The sequence below is a fragment of the Lissotriton vulgaris genome, chromosome 7 (assembly GCF_964263255.1).
Source record: "Lissotriton vulgaris chromosome 7, aLisVul1.2, whole genome shotgun sequence".
Classification (NCBI taxonomy): Eukaryota; Metazoa; Chordata; class Amphibia; order Caudata; family Salamandridae; genus Lissotriton; species Lissotriton vulgaris.
Genome location: NC_141695.1, coordinates 1,545,132,852 through 1,545,155,668, shown reverse-complemented (window position 1 = coordinate 1,545,155,668; position 22,817 = coordinate 1,545,132,852). Strand labels below are relative to the sequence as shown.

The following is a 22,817-nucleotide window of genomic DNA, read 5'->3' as shown; positions in this document are numbered from 1 at the left end:
CTTCGCGTCGTCCGTTAAGTTGACCTTTCTCCTACGGCGCCATCTTCGTCTTCTTGCTGTTGACTTCATTGACACTTTCGTTGACACTTTCGGAGCAAAATCTATCACCTCAGCAGAACTCTACTCTTTACGACTATGTTTTTAACCTTCCTTGGTCCTGTGAACTGTCATTTCAAAACAAGACTCAAATTCCAAGCGTCTCTTATCACGTTTAAACCATAAACTTCGTCTAGCATTGTCACCTTAAATCTAACAAGAACCTAGACCCTCGGCTCGCACTTTCACATCAAGGCTATTCACGACTCCTGTGAGCCCACTAAATTATATGTAGCAGACTACACTCCTGCGAACCCTTGGTCAGTCAGGTTAAAATCACACATGACCTAAACTCTACTAACATTCCTACAAACTCTTCTACACAGTATAACCTTTAACAAACATTTATATATGTAGTCGTCTTTCGCTAATCATTGGTTATAAGTGAAATACATTTTACATAGAATATAAAGTACATAGAATACAACTTTATATTCTCATTTGCTACATCGCTATGTATGCTCTCTGCACATTTCCTCATTTACATTTTCTTCGCCGTTTCTCCATTTAAAGTTTCACACGTACATGAATTCCACTTTGCACGTTCTTCAGTTCTTAAGCATTTCTATACATTTCTACATTAGCCCACTATGTATACGGGCCTTTCTAATTCTAATGCATTTCTAAAGTATATACAAATACATTTCCCATTACATTGGTTACATTGGCTAACTTTATGCTATAAGTGTTATTTCACGTTACAGATTCTACGTTTATGCGATATGCTTGTAAATATGACTCGGATATACGTTTTATTCAAATTGCGCTCTCTCAGTTCCCCCCTTTGATGACCTTTAGGGGTCATCACTAAATGCAATTTGAATAATACCTTACACAGAACTAGTTACAACATTCCCTCTTTTTATCGTTTCGAGAGCTCTAAAACTTTTATACTGTTGATCTTGTAAAGCAGCTAATCTCTTTTCTTGCTCTCTCATGGATCTTTGTAACTGGTTCGACCTATACCATTTGTACAATTTCACCAATCCTAACAATGTGATTATGCAAATCAATATTATTAAAATAGGTTTTAGTATATACCATACAATACTTTTACCAAGGTTGGCAAACCAACTTCCAACCTTTCCTACTCCATGACCTACTTTTTCCCAAACATTTGTTTTTGTTAAATCTTCGATTTCTCGATGTATCTCTGTAATGTTTTGTATGACTTTCTCAAGTGGTTTTGAATTGTCAGGAATATAGGTACAACATTCCTGGACCTTCAAAGCCTTGCAAACTCCGCCCTCTTTTGCTAGCAGAACATCTAAAGCAAGTCGGTTCTGAAGAACCATTGCTCTAATCGACTGCATCTCTCCTTCTACTAGCATTAATGACCTTGCAGTACTTGCAGATAATCTATCTACAACTGTAGCTAGTCTCCTGATCTTAACATCGTTAAGTATTAAACCTAACATAGGAAACATCGCTCCAAATATGTCTCCAACTACTTCAGCATCTCCTACTTCTCTTTTCGTTCTTATCGAAGCCTTTCCTTCTATGATTGCTAAATCCTTCGCATGATATATTTTGGGGAAGACAATTGCCAAGTAACACGAACCATACCAATTGTCAGGCAGTTTTACATAGGCATTTCTTCCACATACAAAATATACATTAGGAATAGCTTGCATTCCTTTCATAAAATCTTTCGTGTAGTACTCTATCCTAAAAGCATGTTCGCAATTTACTTCACCTACAAATACACTCTCATAATATGTCTTGCTTCGAGTTAAACATAACTTTCCTTTCTGCGTTCTATCCAAAGCTATTGGACCATTGCTACCTTTCTTTTTGTGTGCCTTCTCTTCTTCGGTCCAATCAGTTTTCCACTGTCCTGACATTTTTAGAATCTTCTGCCTCCTGTATCTGTCATCTACCTGTCCTATGAACTTTTTCTCTATCTCTGACATTTTGCAAGTCAGATTATTTCTGCGTGCATATGAAGTATCTAATGTATCCCAAGGAAGAAAGAATTTTGCTAACCTATCCTCCTTTTTGTGATAGTCCCACTTATTCATTTGTTTATAATTCGGAACTTCAGGCAGTACCGAATCATAATTTGAAAAGTAGTACTCAAATCCTTCTCTACCATAAAATATACTGAGCAATAAACTACATGTTATCCCATAAGTCAGTGGGAGATGATGATATCTGATGCCTTCGTCTACAGAAGCCGGCAATTGCATACAAACATAGCAATCTTTGGCCTCCATGGCATCAATATACTCGTACAATAACTTAGCATATGCATTTGACCTAAAGTTTCCCTGTGACTCGTCTACGTGTAATCTACGAGCTTCATTTGCCAGTAACGCTTTATCACGGATAACATTGCTCTCCTCCTTCTTCCCAACAAGAGCAGGTTTCAAAGTCGTTACAGGCTTTACATCTGATGTTTCTTTTTCGCTTATATGCCCTACTATGTATGATATGGTCACTACTGTAATAATGAGAAAAATTACTACTGTTATTAGTGTACCTATTATGCATTTAGCTTTTCGGTTTGGGTTGCCGTTCTCCATGTTATCAAAACAATGTAACTCCTTCTTTTGCGAAGAAAGTCTTTCTTTTCAGTCTTACTTGCTTTGTTTCCTTTCTCAGTCTGTGAAACGCTCTTTATCAACAAAAGTCTCTTTCTCACAACAATGTCTTTTCTCTTCAGCAACAGACAACCCTAAACCTTCTCCGTCCTCTAAATGTAATCCCTAATTTTATTCTTCTTTCCACTCGGCGCTAGGTTATCTTCTTCTTTATAGCTTAAACAAAAGTCTTTATGCATCTACAATTATTCTCGTACCTGCAGCTTTAACAACAAGTTCCAATAATTCAAAACGAATGACTTTTTCTTCTTCTTCTGGAATTTGATGACCAAAAGTCGGAAACTCTAATCGATTTAGCACTAGATCTTTAATCCGACTCAAGTATGGGGGTATGGGAAGTGTGAAAGTCAGTAACCCCTCAGTCTCGAGTCCAGGCGTCAACATCCATATCTCCACTGCCACGAATGGATCGAGATCGATTACCTTCACTTTTCTCACTCTCCCAGATTTCTGTCCCCAAGACATCTGCTAGATAAGTCCACTCTGGGGTGGCGTATCTTCTGCAGGGCACACGTACCCTTCTTGATCTTCTCGGACTCTCAGTTCCTGAATCAGTAGTATCTTCTTCTTGATCCGAATCTTCAGCGATCGGGACAAGGGTCTTCTCTTGATCTGTTCTCAAGCTTGGCCTTCTCCTTCTTTCCGGCCAACTAGCTTCTCCATTCCTTGTCCTCCCGCTCCTTGTTCTTGGACTCGTCTCTTGATCGCTTACTGCTTGTTCAGTGTCGGACTCAAATTCCCAGCTACTTTCTTCTTCTGAGACGGCTTCGGTCTCACTGGTGTCTTGACCTTCATCAACCTGCTTCGACACAGGCTCAGCCTCTTCAGTCACCTCTACAGCTTGGCTTTCCCTCTCTGTGGCTTCTCCGCTTTCCGCTGGATTTTCATCCGAGAGAGGAGCTGTTTCTTCCAGAGGTGCTGGTACTCTTCGGGTGTGTGAGGCGTGTATCCAGTTGGGCAAGCCTCCACACTTTACTGTAGTGTTCGTAACAAGTATGACTTGAAACGGTCCTCGCCAGCGTACGTCTAGACAGTTCTTCCTGACATGCTTCTTCACCAGGACCCAGTCCCCCGGACACAGGTCATGGCACAAGTCTTGTGCTGATGGAACTTCTGCAGCCTGGACCTGGAGGGACACAGAATGAATGGCATCAGATAGTCCCTTGCAGTAGTCCAAGATCAAATCGTCTGTGATGTTCAATAACGCTGCAGTCGGAACCGATGGCAGTCTCATAGCTCTCCCCATTAGCACTTCATGTGGAGAGAGACCTGTTTTCCTATCTGGTGTGCTACGTATGCTCATAAGAACCACTGGAAGTGCGTCTGGCCAACTCAGGGATGTCGATGAACAAACTTTGGCGAGTCTGGACTTGATTGTGCTGTTTATTTGTTCTACGATCCCTGAAGCTTCTGGTCGATAGCTGCAGTGTAGCTTCTGATCGATGCTCAAAGCTGAACATAGCATCTTCACTACTTCGCTGTTAAAATGAGTTCCTCTGTCCGATTCCAAAGAGGATGGCACCCCAAACCTCGGTATCAGCTCTCTAAGCAACAATTTTGCTACTGTAAGTGTATCGCACCTACGTGTAGGGTAAGCTTCAACCCATCTAGAAAATATACAGACAATCACTAAAACGTATCTGAGTCGATTGCATTTAGGCATTTCAATAAAATCCAGCTGCATCCTATTGAAAGGCCCCCCAGACCTCCCTATGTGACTCAATGTGACTGGTGTTCTTTTCCCTACATTTAGTTGCTGACAGATCGCACAACGCTGACATACTGCTTCTGCCGCTACTCTAAACTTCGGGTTAAACCACGTTTGTCTGAATACTCTCACCATAGCATCTCTACCTATGTGTGCTGATCCATGCAATTTCCTTGCCATTGGACTAACAAGTTTGTTTGGTAAGACTGCTCTCCCATCTGCAGATATCCAGAAGTTCATTTCACTTTTTGTACACCCAGCTGTTTCCCAGCCCTTTTTCTCATCATCTGGTGCATTATCCTGAACGCATTTCAGTTCATCCCATGTATCTACAGTGTCTAACAACATTGTTAAATCAGTTCTTTCCTGTATTCCCCCCACTTCTACATCGGTGTGAGAATATCCCTGTTCTGCACAATAACGTGCTACTTCATCGGCATAGCGGTTTCCTTGCGACACAAAGTCTACATTCTTCGTGTGCGCAGCACATTTGACAACCGCTATGGCTGTCGGACCTTGCAATGCTTCTAACAAAAGTCTCACGAATTCTCCATTCCTAATGGGAGAACCCGAGGAGGTCATGTAACCTCTTTGAGACCATAACTGCCCATAATCGTGAACTACCCCGAACCATACTGGCTATCGGTGTATATGGTGACTCGAATTTTGTTACCTGCTAAACAGGCACGCGTCAAAGCAATAATTTCAGCTACCTGAGCGGAATGTACTCCTTCCAGGCAAGCGGCTTCCACAACTCTGGTAATAGTACAAACTGCATAAGCTGCTCTCAGCTGACCAATATCGTCTCTTACGCATGAACCATCAACAAAGAAAATTTCATCGGGGTCAGTCAATGGCTCATCTACGATATCTGGTCTTGGTTTGGTACATAGTTCAGTCACATCAAGGCAGTCATGATCTGTACAAATTTCATCATCACTCTCACTTGGAAGTGGCATCAAAGTAGCAGGATTCAAGACGGAGCATCTCTTTAGGGTCACATTCTCGGCAGCCAATATGACTTGCTCGTAGCGTGTGAGCCTGCTATTCGTCAGATGCTGAGTCTTAGTCCTGGTCATTAACAATTCCACAGAATGCGGTACGTACACCACTAACTGATGTCCCATTACCACACTTTCACAACGTTCAATGCTGACACCCGTTGCAGCTACGGATTTGAGACATCCGGGCAACGCTGCGGCTACTGGATCTAATGTAGCCGAAAAGTAAGCAACTGGCCTACGCGCGTCTCCGTGTATCTGGGCCAAAACTGCTAAAGCGCATCCCTCTCTTTCGCAGCAGTAAAGCGAAAATGGTTTTGTGTAATCAGGCATTCCTAACGCCGGGGCGCGACATAAGTCCTCCCTCAGCTGCAAAAACGCCATCAAACAATCTTTGTCCCATGGTACCGGATCACTCACTCCTTTGTGCGTCAGTTGTAGTAAAGGTTTTGCCTTCAGTGAAAAGTTGGCTATCCACTGTCGACAATAACCGACCATGCCTAGAAACATCCTGACTTCTCTTTGTGTTTTAGGCGCATTCATGATCGCCTCTATTCTGTCTGGAGACACCTTCCGTTTTCCCTTTTCAATCCTATGGCCCAAGTATTGCACTTCGGTCAGACAATACTGCAATTTACTTGGAGACACCTTGTGTCCGTTCTCGGCCAAGTGATTTAACAAGGTGATGGTGTCTACCTTGCAAGCTTCCTCAGTTTCTGACGCAACTAGGAGGTCGTCTATGTACTGGACCAGAACCGAGTTCATGGGCAGTACTAGACTTTCAAGATTTTTCTTCAACAGCTGGTTAAAAATCGATGGGCTTTCTGTATACCCCTGGGGAATACGACACCATGTTAAAACGCGATTTTCCAGCTTGAAAGCGAACAGATACTGGCTCTCCTCATCTAAAGGAATCGAAAAGAAAGCCTGGCACAAGTCTATCACTGTGAACCATTCAGCTTGGAACGGTATCTGAAACAATATCACTGATGGATTCGGTACCACTGGACAACATGAGACAACAATATTATTGATCTTTCGAAGATCCTGCACTATCCTGTATTTCCCACTAGGCTTCTGCAAACCCATAATCGGGGAGTTACATGGACTTCCCACGATCTCCTTCAGTATTCCCTGTTTAATCATGGATTCGATCACAGGCTTTATTCCTGCAATCGTCTCCGGTGTCAACTTATATTGTGGTGTTCTTGGGTACTCGGCATTGGGTTTTACCATGATCTTTACTGGTTCTACCCCTTTGATCAAACCTATTTCTTCTCCTGTAAAATCCCACACCTCAGCTGACACAGTCTCCTTCAAATCCTGTGGAAGCTCCTCTACTGTTAAGGTAGGATATAGTTCCACACATTCCTGCGAGTTTACAACTTTAAAATCGGCATCCTCATCGTTGGTCTGTACTTCTACTCCTTCAGGTGTGCAGTGTATTGTGCAATTCAGTTTACACAATAAATCTCTTCCTAGCAAACACACAGGGCTAGAATCACAGATCACAAACTGATGTTCATCACTGTAATTCCCTATCTTCACTGATACTGGTTCCGTTAGTGGGTTTGTCATTCTCCTATTTGCGACTCCTACCACCTGAATCATTTCTCCCGACATTGGCAGACCTGGGACTACCGCTGATCTCAAAGTGGATCGAGTGGCCCCTGTATCCACCAAAAAGGTCGTAGGACATCCAGCCACTTCAGCTTCTACGTATGGTCCTCTCTGATCTACCCCCAGGGCTGCTCCTAGAGTACAATCTTCATCCCTATTCACTCGTTGCCCTGTAAGAGGATCAACGTAGTAGCATTCTTCTCCTCCTACGAACAATGGCATTTGTCTATAGGTTTTCCCTCCATTCGAAATGCGAGGCGGTTGAGGAAACGGGGCTCGAGGAGTTTGAGTCCCCCCTTTGATAAACTTTCCCTTCGGGACTGTTGCTCCCTTAACCACGTTGTTCTGTACCTCTTCCTCCTCCTGTTCTAATTCCCCTATTTCAACATTATAAGGACACTTGCGTCTCCAATGTCCCACCTCGTTACACTGATGGCACCTCGTTGTCCTTTTCAGTGTTGCGATATCTATTCTCGGTCTCGGTCTTTCTTCCTCATCTCTACTCTGATTATTCTGTTTCTTTCCTGGCGTTCCTGTTCCCTGCTGCCGCTGTCCACCCTTTCCAGCTGACTGCATCTGCACCAACATCAGCTTTTCCTTGAGCTTCTTTGCCTTTGAATCTATTTCGTCGCTACAGTACCTTGCATACCTCAGAATTTCATCTAAAGGTTTGTTTTGCCAACAAATCAAATGCTGTTGAATCATCAGGCTTATGTCTGGCCTCAATCCTAAAACAAACTTCGACACAAACTGTCCTATGTCTTTGGGATCCATTACGTCTAAACCACTGTACTGTTTGAATGCTTTCAGCAATCTCTCATAGAACTCGTGAACGGTCTCTTTAGGCTCCTGAGTTGTTCGATCTATCTTAACCCAGTCTATGTCTTGCACCGGCACTTTCTCTTTTAACCATGCTATTACCCTTTCGTACTTTTCCATGACTCTATCTGATGGACCATTTGTCTGGGCATCTCTCGGTGGCTCACAAGTGGGCCATTCGATACTAAGTTTGCATGCCGTCCACAAATCTCCGGGTACTACGATATCGAACAAGGTGTTCAAATCGATCCACAACACCTTAGAGATCTTCACGAACCTCTCTACCTGCTTGTACCACTCTACGGGATTCTCTCTTAACTTGGGGAAAGAATTAGTAAATACCGCTAAATCCCCCCTACTCCAGGGCACATGGACGTAGTTTCCGTTCGCGATTTCTCGCAAAGGGAAAGCTTCCATTCGCATTAGGTCTGTATCCTGGGACTTCGCAAGTGTACTCCTTCTGACAGATCCCCTCTTGGACCATCTTTCCTCCCATCTATCCAGATCTCTCCATATTCTGATACACATGATTAGTTCCCTTATGTGTACTCTTAGCCCAATCGTCCTACGCTCATCTAGATCCTGATCCGTGCAATTCAGCCTATGATTTGCCTGTAAAGCTTTAGTTCGTGACATGTCTATCATGTACTTGTCTGCTAATTCAGATAATTTCTCATGAGCTGCCCTTGCTTTCCGAGTAACATCCTTAGATAAAAACAGTATTTCATCTCGTTCGTACAGCTCTAACCTTTCTATTGCCACTGTGCCGTCAATTATCTCATCCAAATCTGATTTTAAACTCATTACATCAAGCCGTCTTGCTTTTATTTCAGCTCTCAGTACGTCTGTCCTAGGTTGTTCTCTTACGCCCCTCTCATCTCCGCTATGCGCCCTACGTCTAAGCACAGGTGAGTTGTGAGGAATTCTCTTTGCATCTCTTTGTTCCCATCTCTCTAGATCCCAAGCCTTTCCATCTTCTCTGGGGGTGCGGTGGAACAATGCTCCCTCCCTCATCACTACATTCCGTTTCTTTGGCTCGGTTTCTCCAGATACGAGATAGGATCCCCCGTTCTGTTCTAAACCACTGTAACTCGCTTGCTGTCTAGTGTCGCTCAATAACCGATAAGGTCCTTCACGGCCCTCCATGTTCCCGCGATCTCGTTCGTGATCACCGGATGAATGGCGAGACGTTTCGCGACTCCCTATATCCTCATGACTTCGTCCATGATCACCTGATGCATGGCGAGACCCTTCGCGACTCTCCATGTTCGCGTGATTCCAATGTCGCACATTTTCGTCCGGGGCATGGTGAGTGCACCTGAAACTATTTTGGTACTCTTGCGTCCTTCGTTCCCCTTCACTAAAGGTGACGCGAGGCACTTCCCCACACCCTGTACTCCTATCGTCGCACATTTGCCTATTGCCACTGGTGGTATGGCAAGTATCTCCCCTGCTTCCTTGACTCCCTCTCTCCCACTCCGGGCTGCTTTCTCCAGCTCCACAATGAGAGAGAATCCTGTTATCCTGTTCTCTCCATTCTGCTCCTGTTTCTAATCTTTTATTCTGTGTCTCTTCGGCCGCATCCCATTCTTTCAGATATTCCCTTAATTCCTTATAGGATTTCGGTTTCGGTCCCCTCAAATCCATCTGTCCTCTTTGACCCCCTTGTTCTATCCAGGGACCCGTTGCTGAATCTAATGGGGTACTCCGATTCTTTGGTCCTAGCAACTGCCTTTGGGAATTGATCGTATTATTCCTATTCTCCATCTCTGCCATTTCCCTGTCCCACCGTGCCTGTTCCTCCTGCTGGACTCCCTCTGGGTTGTAGATTGACACTATAGGACCTATGGTAACAGGTACTTGTAGAGCATCCGGCAATTGATACGACCGTACATGCTGCATCTCTGGCGCCTTCTGAACCACGAACCTTCCTACTATTCTCTGTTCGGGACTAGATTGAGGTACTTCCTCACCTTTCCTGGTATCCCACTCTGTTACTGGGAGTGGTGTATATTCCCCCCATCTAGCTCCGTCCCCTTGCTGTAGTACGGGACTTTCGGCTTCTCTGTTGTATGGAGGTGGTCTATCTAATAATAGCCTCTCTATCAGATCCTCATCTGGCTCACTATCCTCATCTTCTTCTAGAGGTTTCTTTTCTCCCGTAGTCTCTAGCATTGTGAACAGTTTGTCTGCTTCTATCTTTTGCACCCTCCACTTTTTAGCTTCATCGTCCCATTTAGCATCCTGCAATGCTTTTACCGATCGTCTCACTCTTTCTTGGCGCCTCTTTACGCTATTTTCGTGTGCTGCTCTGAACCATGCACTAAGGGCTTCGAACTGTGTTGGCCTCGGTAGAGGTTTTGTTGCGAGCATTACCGCTTTCAGTTGGTTCAATACTTCTAATTTAAACGTCCCGTATCTCGGGAACGTCAGTTTCTTATTCCCTTCTGTTAGCTTATTCCACTCAGAGATCCATAGTATTGAGTGTAAGCCTACATTTACTGCCATATGATAAGCTGGTGTGCCTTCTGGTGGAGCTTCTTCTCCTACATATAAGTTTCTTTTATCCCTCTTAAAGATCGCCCTTAAACGCTTAAAACACTTCATCTTCAAATCTACGATTTCCCTTATTAATTCTCTTTCTTGTTTACGTCCCGTTGACAACCACCAATCCCTGTGCGGCTCTTGCTAATCAGCCTATCCCAGCACGGTTCTACACCAACCGGCCAATCTCAGCGCGGCTCTACGCTGAAGTCACTCTTCCCCTCTGCAGCAGTTCCCCTCCTTTCTCAGCTTGCCTCGCGGTCTTGCATACGTCTCATTCATACGCCGAAAAATGACTACTTCCGTCCAAGCGATCACTTTTCTCTGACTGTACGGCCACAGTCTAACTGTAATTGTCACCTCAACTGACGAAACGTCTTTCCTCTGACGGTCAGACGCTTGCCTTAACTGATAGGTTACTTACACACAGTAAACGTCCGACCAGCGTCCGTTTACTCATACACTCACTCAAACACTCCCCCTATCATCGGTCTGCGGGCGATCAATGGTACCTCATGACCCCCTTTCAATGGTAGACAATTACTCTGGGTGTTCGATACACCCGAACCACTTAAGCCCTTCACTGGATCTTAAGATTTTATCCGGTTGCGCGCGCTCACAACCTTCCCTCAATCACACTACAGGCATTCAACTCCGCTTGACATTACAACACAGGTACAACATAAAACACCGCAATCTGGCAACGCATGACCCTTATACTCACTCTCGACCGACTCTGCTGCTTGTCTCTCGACGCACCGTCAGCACCTTCTTCGGCAGGGATTCTTCTTCTGGTCGTCGATGACTAGGGACCTTGGGGTAATCTAGACCTGACCTAGGTTGTCTTCCTCAAGAAGAAAACCATCCTCTGCTACCAACTGCGGGGAATGAGATTTTGATACCTTTTCTGATTACCTAGATACCTATCTCATTCGTTCTTTTTGGATCGGTTGTTATCTGTCATTGAGTAAAAGACAAACCCCGCATAGGTTAGATAAACCCCATAAACTGACGCAACTCTGAAGAACCACTTACGACTGATAAAGTTTTAAAAGATTTAATATAAAATCAAGATTAATTGCATATACAATCCTCTCAGGATAAGATTCACCAAATATACAGGAACTAAAAGGAACATAAATTCCCTAAAGAACCTCAGTCTACAAAAGAATACAATTAAAATCAGTTCCAAAATCAACAAATTAAAAAGCATAGATATGATGTGGTTCCGTTGCGTCATCTAAAGAAAAGAAAATAAACAAGTTAAATCTGTCCCTACGCTATACTAAGTGGCATCCCTACTTCGCAAGTTCCTTACCTAAAAAAGGTGTCAGCAGTTTGACTTCCTAAGAAGATCAAACTCTCTTAACTCCTAATAAGGTAACCTATGTCGAGAAGCAGTACCCTCTCTGCCTACCCATCCGCTCTCTAAGGGTCCTCGGCCTACTGCTCTCTCGCGCTCCTAACTTGCTTGCGCTCTGAGCTCTTCGCTCTCGCTAGCTTCCTATGATGACATCTGCTCGGAGCTGTTCGCGCTCTCTCTTCTCCCCGGGGTGCTGTCCCTAAAATACACAATCACAGTGTGGGTGGAACGCCCCTTTGACGCCCACCATGTACATTCTCCATGATGTCATTTCTAGCTCTTTCCATGGCTTCATCTCTTCGCGTCGTCCGTTAAGTTGACCTTTCTCCTACGGCGCCATCTTCGTCTTCTTGCTGTTGACTTCATTGACACTTTCGTTGACACTTTCGGAGCAAAATCTATCACCTCAGCAGAACTCTACTCTTTACGACTATGTTTTTAACCTTCCTTGGTCCTGTGAACTGTCATTTCAAAACAAGACTCAAATTCCAAGCGTCTCTTATCACGTTTAAACCATAAACTTCGTCTAGCATTGTCACCTTAAATCTAACAAGAACCTAGACCCTCGGCTCGCACTTTCACATCAAGGCTATTCACGACTCCTGTGAGCCCACTAAATTATATGTAGCAGACTACACTCCTGCGAACCCTTGGTCAGTCAGGTTAAAATCACACATGACCTAAACTCTACTAACATTCCTACAAACTCTTCTACACAGTATAACCTTTAACAAACATTTATATATGTAGTCGTCTTTCGCTAATCATTGGTTATAAGTGAAATACATTTTACATAGAATATAAAGTACATAGAATACAACTTTATATTCTCATTTGTTACATCGCTATGTATGCTCTCTGCACATTTCCTCATTTACATTTTCTTCGCCGTTTCTCCATTTAAAGTTTCACACGTACATGAATTCCACTTTGCACGTTCTTCAGTTCTTAAGCATTTCTATACATTTCTACATTAGCCCACTATGTATACGGGCCTTTCTAATTCTAATGCATTTCTAAAGTATATACAAATACATTTCCCATTACATTGGTTACATTGGCTAACTTTATGCTATAAGTGTTATTTCACGTTACAGATTCTACGTTTATGCGATATGCTTGTAAATATGACTCGGATATACGTTTTATTCCAATTGCGCTCTCTCACAGCCCTACAAGGGTTAGAATGTACTGTTCATCCTCGGGACCCATTGAAAGTCAAATGCTAAAAAGCAAGTTCTTGTCACTGAACTAGCCGGAGGACTTGATTACAGGGGGTTCATGGGTCAACCCATTTACTGATCACAGGGATGTCCAGTGGCTGCTTAGTTTCACAGGGAACTGGTTTGACAGCATGATAAAACCAAAGATCATGCTTTAAAAGATGCCTGAGGTAGCAAGCAGCAGAATGTACCTCTTGGCACTGATCCTTCCCTGCCCTCTGTGGTCTGGAGAAGATTAACCAACTGCTGTTATGCAAGGTTTTGTTTTGCAAAGGATGACTACATTTATTAAGATGATCAGGAACAAAGCCCACTGCCTCACCCACTGCATTCCACATGGCTAGCCTGGCAGATAGCATTACAGGTCGGTTATAAATACAGACACTGTTCCTTGCCGGTGGCACGCTCATCACCCTTTTACTGAGCTCCAAAGCAAAAGACCCACTTGCAGACAGTAGCGAAGAGAGCACAGAAGACAGCATGGAAGGTGAGTTCGATGGGGCACATGTTTCACAGTTTTCTTGACTGTAGCTCTATATTTCTCCCGACGAGTTTGCCTCTTTAAAGACTTCCTTTCTTTTCTCCCGCCAATCAGTTCCCATGACATCAAGTTGAAATCAACCACTGACAATATTATTATGTTAACTAAGTTTGTCATATGACCTTGTTAATCATTATAATGTATATTATGAAATCACTGAAACTTTCAATCATGCAGCGCCTTGAGATACTCGCGGGTGAGTAGTGCGCTTCACAAATCCCTGATTTATTAATTGATTGTCGGCCATTTTGTTTTTTAAACAAACAAGGAGCCTCATTTATGAAAAGTGACGCATCGCTGCGTGAAAACAGCGATGCGTCACTTTTCACTGCGCACTCCTTACGACATTCCTGATGCGTCATATTTAATGTATGACGCATCATGTCGCAAGGAGTTACAGATACGTCAGTATTTCTGACGTATCTGTAAGCGCAAAAGTGACACATTGCTGAAGTGTGTCATAAAAGTGACGCAACTCCAGCAATGCGTCCTTTCACATGGGGAAAGCCCCATGTGAAAGGGCTTGCGTCAGTCTTACGCCTGCTGTGAGGCAGGCGCAAGATTTTGACGCAACAGCGTCCTAAAAGTGACGCAGTGAAATCTCATAGATTTCACTGCGTCACTATTACGAGGCTTTTTGCGGGGGAACGCCCCCTCTGCATACATTATACCTGACCCAGGTATAATGTGGCGCAGGGGTTTAAAAAGGGACGCATCTACCTAGATGCGTCACTTTTTAAATATGGCGCAACGAGGCGCATTTTTTACACCGCTGGTGCGTCACAAAAAGTGACGCACCGGCGGCGCAAAACTGACGCAAGGCCTTCATAAATAAGGCCCAAGGTCTTTTAATCCCAGGAATTCTTACTTGGATACATGGCGGTTGGGTGAATGCGCGGTGCATTAACTCCAAGTACAGGTGCTTAGTAGGAATATAGCTGTGAGTTGCAGGGCTTGCAATTACTTCACACTTTTTAAACCAATTTGAAAAAGCAACTCCTGCTACTTGACGACAGTGACGTTTAGTGGATTGGGTGGTACAAGAGAATTTAGTTCAAATCTACTACTGATGATGTGGTAAACATATGCTGCAAGTAGCGGGGTAACACAAAATCTTGGATGTGACTACAGAAATTCATAGCACACATTCCATACTGTAACTGTTCAGTCATTTATGAGTCACTCCCAAAAAACCTTGGAGCAGATTTACAAGCCCTGTGCTCCACTTTTGCGCCACCATTGCATCACTTCTGTGACGCAGCGGCGGCGTAAAGCTAGCGCCATGCTGTGGGGGATTTACATTGTGACGCATCTAGGGATATGCGTCAGGTTGTAAAGCCCTGCGCCACATGAAACCTGCATCAGGTTTCATGTGGGTGCTCCGGCACAGGGGGGTGTGTTCCGGTGCAGGAACGCCTCGGAAAAGTGCCTGAGTGGAATCTACAAGATTTCACTCAGTCACTTTTCTGACCCCGCTGTGTCAAATCCTTGTGCCTGCTTGAAGCAGGCGTAAGGTGTGATGCACCATGTGCAAGATAGGCCGGGTTGGCACAGTGCTGGATTTGCGTGGCGCCCGCGACACAACTCCAGCACTGAGCCAACGTTACGAAGGCAGATGCGACACACATCTGCATTTCCTTGCACCATGATGCGCCGCATTGTAAATGCGGCAAATCCGTGGTGGCGCAAAGATCGTGATGCGTGTCGCAAGTTTCATGGCGCATCCCTGCTGATTTGCAGAGATGCGCCAGGAAATCTGCCCCCTTGTGTTCTACTGACGTTAGGGTTTGAACAGTTGCCATTTTCAATGCTCCATGGACGAACTACCTGTCATGAGCGACTGGCAATGTTGGACCCATTGTGCTGCAGAAGGTTTATGCATGTGTGTGATACCCTGGGTTCCATGAACTGATTCTTGCTCCAAACGCCATTCAGATGATAAAGACAGGCAGCTGAGCTCCATTTCATGAAAAAAACACACCTACTACCTGATTTCTTACCTCTCTGCATGTGGGAAGCTTTCAGGCGAAGAATTAGGGGCCCTTGCCAATGGTTTCATGTCACCGTTGTTATTTATTTAGTGAGTTACTTAATTGTGTATTCAAATATTTCATTATTTAGAGGTTTTTGCTTTAGAGCGGCTAAACCGTATGTCTGTGACAAAGCGCTGTACAGGAAAGTTCAATTAAAGCAATTTAAAAAGACAATAGATAGCAAAACAGCATAGCATAGCATCACAACACAGCACAGAATAACATAGCCTAGCAAACAAACCTAAGCAAAAATAACAACACATAACACTATATCATAGTATAATAACATAGCAACAAAGCATGTGATAGCATAATAAAGTATAGCGTAACGTAAAAAACAACATAGAATTTCATTGCATAACATAAAACTGCATAGCACAGTATTCAATTAAAAAACATAACATAGCAAAACTTAGCACAGTATTGCTGGGCATAACATAATATAACAATAGTGGCAGGTTAGATTTGCAAGAAGGTTGGCGGGCAGGAACCCCCACAACAACATAAATGCATTGTACGTGTGTTATCATGTCACTGCACTGTGCTCCTAAAGGAGGAATTTTCAGTTAAAAAATGCAAACTTGAGGCCATGAAAAAAACAACTGCCAACAGCTACAGTTCATTGTGGTTTTCCTCATCTTTCAACTTCCAAAATATAAAATGTGGAGCAGTATTGAAGAACGATTAACTAAGGAAGCTTACACCACATGCACTTTATTAGCAAAACCACACGTATAAGGCAAAATCCACTATGAACGTACATGGTACCTGATCCACACGGGCTTTACACCAGAAATTGTTAATTGATATGTAAAATGGCTAGATCCAGTTGAATTTTTGGATTGTATTAAATTCATAGGATCACAGAAATGTTGACTTTTTTCAATATGCGAGCTATCACAAGGACTAATAATTTCCTCCCCTTTCTTTTTTCCACCATCCTTGCCTCCCACCTTCCAGCCTTTCCGTGAATTTGTCACATTTCTCATTCTGGGCAGAGGAGGAATCCCCCACACGCATGAGGAAAGATATAAAGAATTATGGATGAGTAACAGTGAATTACAGAGATGTTTTTCAAGGAGGAGTTTTTGAATAACATCAAATAGATAGGGAGAGCAGAACTTGAGTTGTCTATGATGTCACTAAGAACTCTGAGGTGAAACACATTCCCTTAATTCACTTTTTACCCATCTCTAATTTTATGCTATGTATGGTCCCCAAAATCATCTGCCCCAGCTTTCAACCACGGCCCAGGAGCAGAGGATAATGGGAAGCTATACATAACATGCTCACTCTTTCCTGACGCAAATGTGAAAAATAAATATCTTACCTGCCATCCTTAACCCCTTCTCTACTGATGACGGAACCGCTCCGTCATCAGCTGCGGTGGCGCTGTGCTGATGACGGAGCGGTTCCGTCATGGCCCGCCCGACGCTCCTGCGCGGCGCGAATTCCGCACCTGCGCTGAGCGTTCTATTGAGCGGGCAGGGCCATGACGGAACCGCTCCGTCATAAGCACAGCGCAACCGACGCTGGTGACGGAGCGGTTCCTTCACCAGCATGCGGCCGCCGCCCCGCCCCCTTAGCACTGCGGCGGAATAGCCGCCGCAGTGAAGGGGTTAACTAAAACCCACTACCTTTCCTGCCTTCCTCCCCCCTCCTGCCACTGTGCTTACAGATTTCAAACAAAGCAGACAAGCAGCGCTGTGCAGACAGGCTTTCAGAGAGACCTGCCACCTAGCCTGGAAGACCTTACCATATCACAAAAGTTGATAACCAGTTTCATTATCAAATGTTGTGATGTCATAGCAAGGAGTTATGACTTTCAGAAATTGAAATAAAACATAGAGGCTCTCTATGAAAGCCATTCATAACATAATCCTATGCAAACACCAGGGGCCTGATTACCAGTCGTAAATTTTGGATGCAATAATTATTGCATTGACGCCATCATGTTTGGAATTTATTGGGTGTTATAATTATATCACTTATTCAGAGTTTTTGTGGAATGACATGTGGATTTTGGTGCTGTAAGTACCAAAATGCACATGTTATAGTAAATATTGTACACCTTTCCTCCATTTATGTCCCAGCAGGCTTAATGTGACAAAATGTAATTAATGGTGTGGTCTTTATAGCACCGTGTAAATGCCATACAACTCGGAATTGTGACCTCTACCCAAACAACAGTATGCAAAGGGGTATGAAATATCAGCCCTGCTCATAACCAGGGCTTGAGACACCAGTCTCCTTCTATCCAAAGGACAAATAACATGCACACTAAATGAAAACAACATCAGTCACCAATAAGAACTGAATCATTTTGGTTTACCACATCCACCATCCACCACCAACTTCGAATACATACCTCATTTCCAGTTTGGAGGCCTTCCATTATCATGATCTAAAATGAGCTTACTAAGACTTTCAAGTCTGAAACGTTGTGTATAAACCACCCTTGGCTCTTTCAATTACCCCAAGACAAAGAGCCCTTCCAAGGCTTCCACTTGAACTCTGACCATCAGGTCTTCTTCCTGCTCATATGCTTCTACCAATTTTCTCTTGTATCAAGTGACATCAACTGCATTCTCACAACCCTCACTTCCTGAATCAAACCCACCTTGCCAAAAATAGAAAGACTACCAAACTCAGAAATAAGTAAACTGAGGGTGGGACATTAGGCACTGCCAGTCTGAAGTAATGTTTCATGTGAAAGATCCTAGTTATATTGTAGAGCTTGGGCTTTAGTGTGCTGAAACAAACTGAAAAAATATAAGTTGGTAAAAACATTTGCTTAAAATATAGACTGAGAAAATCTTGAACTGAACATTAATTTTGTTCTACACAAATTTTGAGGATTACCTAACCTAGCTACCAAATTCTTTCACTAAATATGCTAGTACCAGAGACTGACTACTACATTTCAAGCCGATGATAGATAGTTGGTAAGTGATTTCAGCTGATTTTAAACATTTAAAGTTACTCAATATTTTAGTAGGAAGAGAATTATGTTAGATTGAGGTGAAAGACTCAATCGCAGTGACTTTCTGGCTACTGTCAACTACCTGTGAAGCTTTTCCAAGTTCCCTAACATCCTGGTCCTTTTCCTCACCTAACAAGTTAGAAGAGGGATCTCTAAATGGCCACCAGGTTAGTGCCAACATTGCCTACAACAATTTTGTTGGATGTACAAATCTCCTTTGAACAAGCTTATACTGCCTCAGTGTGTTTCCAATGATGTTCAAACTATTACATGGTCCTCTGACACTCATCCGTGTATGGTACTAGCGGTCTGAACATGATTGGCCTGATAGAGCTACATACCACTGCACCACTTGCCCCTCTTAGAAAAAAACAAGATCTCCATCCCACCAGAAGACTTCAGATCATCTGTTCAAGCTCTGGTATTCTCCTTTACAGCCAGCAGCAAGACCTCACCCCTGAAGCCACGCAGAACGACGCAGCATAGTTGGTAGCGAGCACAAATAATTCAGGTCAATTAACTCCATCACTAAGGCAATTCTATTGGCAACTGCTAGAGGTGTGTATCAATTTCAAGATTACCTGCATAACACACAAGGTGTTACACACAGTGTTTTCATTCTACTTGCAAGAAAAACTCCACCCCACAAAGAACAGACACTAAGAAGGAGATAATCAAGACGAACACCAGAGGTCACAAAAAGAAAATAAATAATGACTGCCAGGAACCATTTTAAAACTCCTTACCCTGGGAAAAGTCTTAAAACACACTTTAAGAAGTTATTTCTTCCTTGTATTCTCTTGCCATGTTGGTAGGTTCCAGTTATGTTGATTCCCCCATAATTCAGTTTGAAGTTGAAATAATGAATATGATCTATTGAAATTGAATTGTCATATGTAAAGTGTACCACTGCCACTATGGGTAGTGTTGTGCATTATAAATGCAATAAAGTAAAAAACGAAAATAATACTAATAATTCTCTATACTTTTTACTTGCAAATTACAGCTCTTGCAAATGTCCACAGCTTTACGCGCTTCGCTAGATTTACTTCGCATCTCTGCAGTTTAGACTGTTAAACTCCAATGTTTTACCAGGCCCCGAGGGTTCTTCATGTTGGATGACACTAGTCTATAAGATGTTATCGGTACAAAAGGGGGTGGTGATGGACGGAGCATCTGAATCAATCAAACACTCAAACCCAGTCAAAAGATCTGGGTTTAATCCATCATCGCGGTACAAAAGGGGGTGGTGATGGACGGAGCATCTGAATCAATCAAACACTCACACCCAGTCAAAAGATCTGGGTTTAATCCACCATAAGATGTTATCCCCATCACTGTTAGTACCTTCATTCACTGTGAAATGCACGGATGAATGTCGCTAAATGATCAATCTTCCATTTCATTCTCCAAGATCCTGGTGAAAATGCATCCTCTCTTATCTAGCTACTCTCCCACAGAAATATGCTTGTCTTAAGAAACACAAGAATAGATGAACCTTCAATTCCACCATTTGTGAAGCAAGGGCATCATCAATCCTTTGACAGGTGCAGAGAAAATTCCTTTTCTTGAGGCTAGGGGGGTAAAGGCCACTGCACCATTCTACAATTCACTACTATACCACATGGAATACATGTTTACATCATGCTGTACTAACATCCTACTTCCTACTAGTGTGGCAGTTATTTGAATTGGATGTTCACTGTGATAAGAAGTCAGTTTATGTTTTCTGGCAAGCAGGGAGTTGACTCATTCACTTATGTGTAACATTCTGTGCCAAATGGATCATGCCTGCATCCACCACCGGCAAAATATCCAAAGCATCTGCTGCACGAACCACCAATCTTGTCACATCTTGTCAATTCAATATTTCACTTTAATCTGACAACGGGTGTTGAGGTTTCGCCACTGCCGATACATTTTGTTAACAGCCTTGAAAAGTGTGGAAATCTTGCCGGTTAATAGCTAAGGACATTTGCAATGCATAAAATGTGAGAAGAATATACTATGCGTTTCTATACTTTACTATATATTATGCTATACTTCTTCCCAGCACTTATTGGTGCTTGCTTCTGTGGGTGGTGAAAGTCCAAAACCTGCAAACTCTTTGCTCGCAGGGATAAAGTGCAGACCACAAAAACTTTCACATATTTGGGAGTAGTTCTGGAGGGTGGAGGACACTGGGGCCCAGCAATTAGGAGTAGAATCCTGTCGTTTAAAAAGGCCACAGCAGCACTTATGGCCTTTTCGCGTAAAATGGGAAAAAGACCTCCAGCTATTTTACTTAAGATTTATTCTGCCAAATGTGTAAGCACAGCCATCTATGGGGCAGGTGTCTGGGGCATTCTTGATTCCAGAGAACTACAATCTGTAGAAAATGCTTTTTTAAGGTTTATTTTAGCTGTTCCGCCTAGTTCTTCGGTATATAATTGCCACGCTGAGCTGGGGGTCCGTCACATCAGTGACCAGATTGCGATGCAACCATTACTTCTCTGGCACAGGGTCTGGACCGCAGACGAGTTCGTTTTAAACAGAGAAATCTTGCTTGACGTTATGGCCCTCGATAACTCTCACAAAATATCATGGCTAACTTACATACGAAAGTTTTGCCTTGATTTGGGCAAACCCGAGTATTACACCGATCCGAAGGGGCTATGTAGGATCACGAGGGTAGCTCTAAAGAGAGAATGCTGGTCTCATTTGGAATCCCTGAGGCTAGCGGTAGAGCTGAACACAGTTACGGTATTGCGGCACCATTCTTCGCTCACCTCAGACAATATGCAGTCTTATCTGATCTGGTGTCCTAGGGGCTTTGATAGGTACCTACTCACCAGATTTAGATTTTATATTTTTTACCGCTTAGTGTCCTTCCCTCTAACTAATAATTGGTCAAAAAATACTTATTAATTGTCCGTGTGATGGGAGATCTGATCAATCAACACTGCATGTGATCTGTTTCTGTGGTTTTTATCATAATGAAAGAGTCTGATGGATTAAACCTCTTTTGAATAAATATGGCCCATTGCGACATTGTCGTCTCGCTTTGTTGTATCTCCAGCTATTAAATGATGAACTCTGTGTGGCAACTATGACCAGTTTTTTAAAGAGTGTCTTTTTAAAAAGGAAAATCCTATCATGTTCTTAAAGTTATTGTAAACATTGCTACTTATTTCCTTCATTGTATTGTTCTATACATGTATTTTTGTGTATTGATTTTTGATGTTGATGCTTTTATGACTTTTTTATTTTACAAAAATCGAATAAAGCTTTTCTACTACTACTACTGTGGGTGGTGTGCAGAGGCCCTCACATTTGAGGATCTGGGCTTATTTTTCATCATCAAACTTTAATCAGGAGCAAGAGAGAGAAAGACAGAAAAGTGAAAAATAAGTTGGGCAAGAAAGATATGAAAGAGAGATAGCAGGGATTAAAAAGAACCAGTAAGAATGATATACAGAGACGGAAGTATAGAGTGATGTAAGAAAGAAGCATCAGATGTAATCAAGACTCTGCAGGGCTAGTAATCAGCAACCACGTCATTGGGCAGAACTTGCCTTCTGCTACGAGAATAACTTTAGGCTCCTACACTTTTATTCTTTAAATATTAAATGCTGCGGTTGCCTCTGTCCACATATGCACCCCACTGACAAAACGACAAATTAAAGAAAATTGATGTTCTTGATACCTCCCATCACCCATGAGCTTGCCTTTGACATACATGTCTGCCTAGTGTGGAACTAAATCAACACTCTCTGGTGCATTAGCTAAGTGTGGAGAAAACCTAGCCTGCCTCTGACTAGTTCAATATTTCTAGGAAAAGCATATACCTGTTGAAACATAGGAATTTTTCTTCGCAGGATGGTGCTTCATTAAGACTGGTAGGTTTGAAGCAGTGTTGGTTCTGCCTGAAATAAGAATAACTGTGTCTCAGCCATACTAGACAACCGGATCACAGTCACGTATTTCATATTGCAATTGAAATTGTGAATTGCGACAGCCATGATTATTTGATTTTCAATTAATACAGTATTAAATTCTAATTTTGGTGTGTGTTATTTTTCCTTTGCAAATCATTGATATGTGTTATAAGTAAGCTGTTGCTACTTGCCCTAAGTAATTGAAAAAACCCCGTCAGAACCAACTTTTACTTTAAATACGTATACCCAGGTTCTGAGGGACACTGAGTTGCCCCATTATGTTTACCACTAAGTCAATTTTATAGCAGGCGTTACATTCCTGCGATAACCCTGGTTAGCATGGTTATTTATATCACTTGGCGGGTC

General features: G+C 42.9%; 1 pseudogene across 1 annotated transcript in view; it reads left to right on the top strand.

Annotated features, from left to right (window-relative positions):
• Positions 1-13,457: 13,457 nt before the first annotated feature.
• LOC147705975 (protein-glutamine gamma-glutamyltransferase 6-like) overlaps positions 13,458-22,817 on the top strand; it is a 145,258-nt pseudogene continuing 135,898 nt past the window's right edge. Inside the window, exon 1 of the transcript XR_015297377.1 lies at positions 13,458-13,464. The product of XR_015297377.1 is annotated as a protein-glutamine gamma-glutamyltransferase 6-like (transcript). The remainder of the gene's footprint in view (positions 13,465-22,817) is intronic.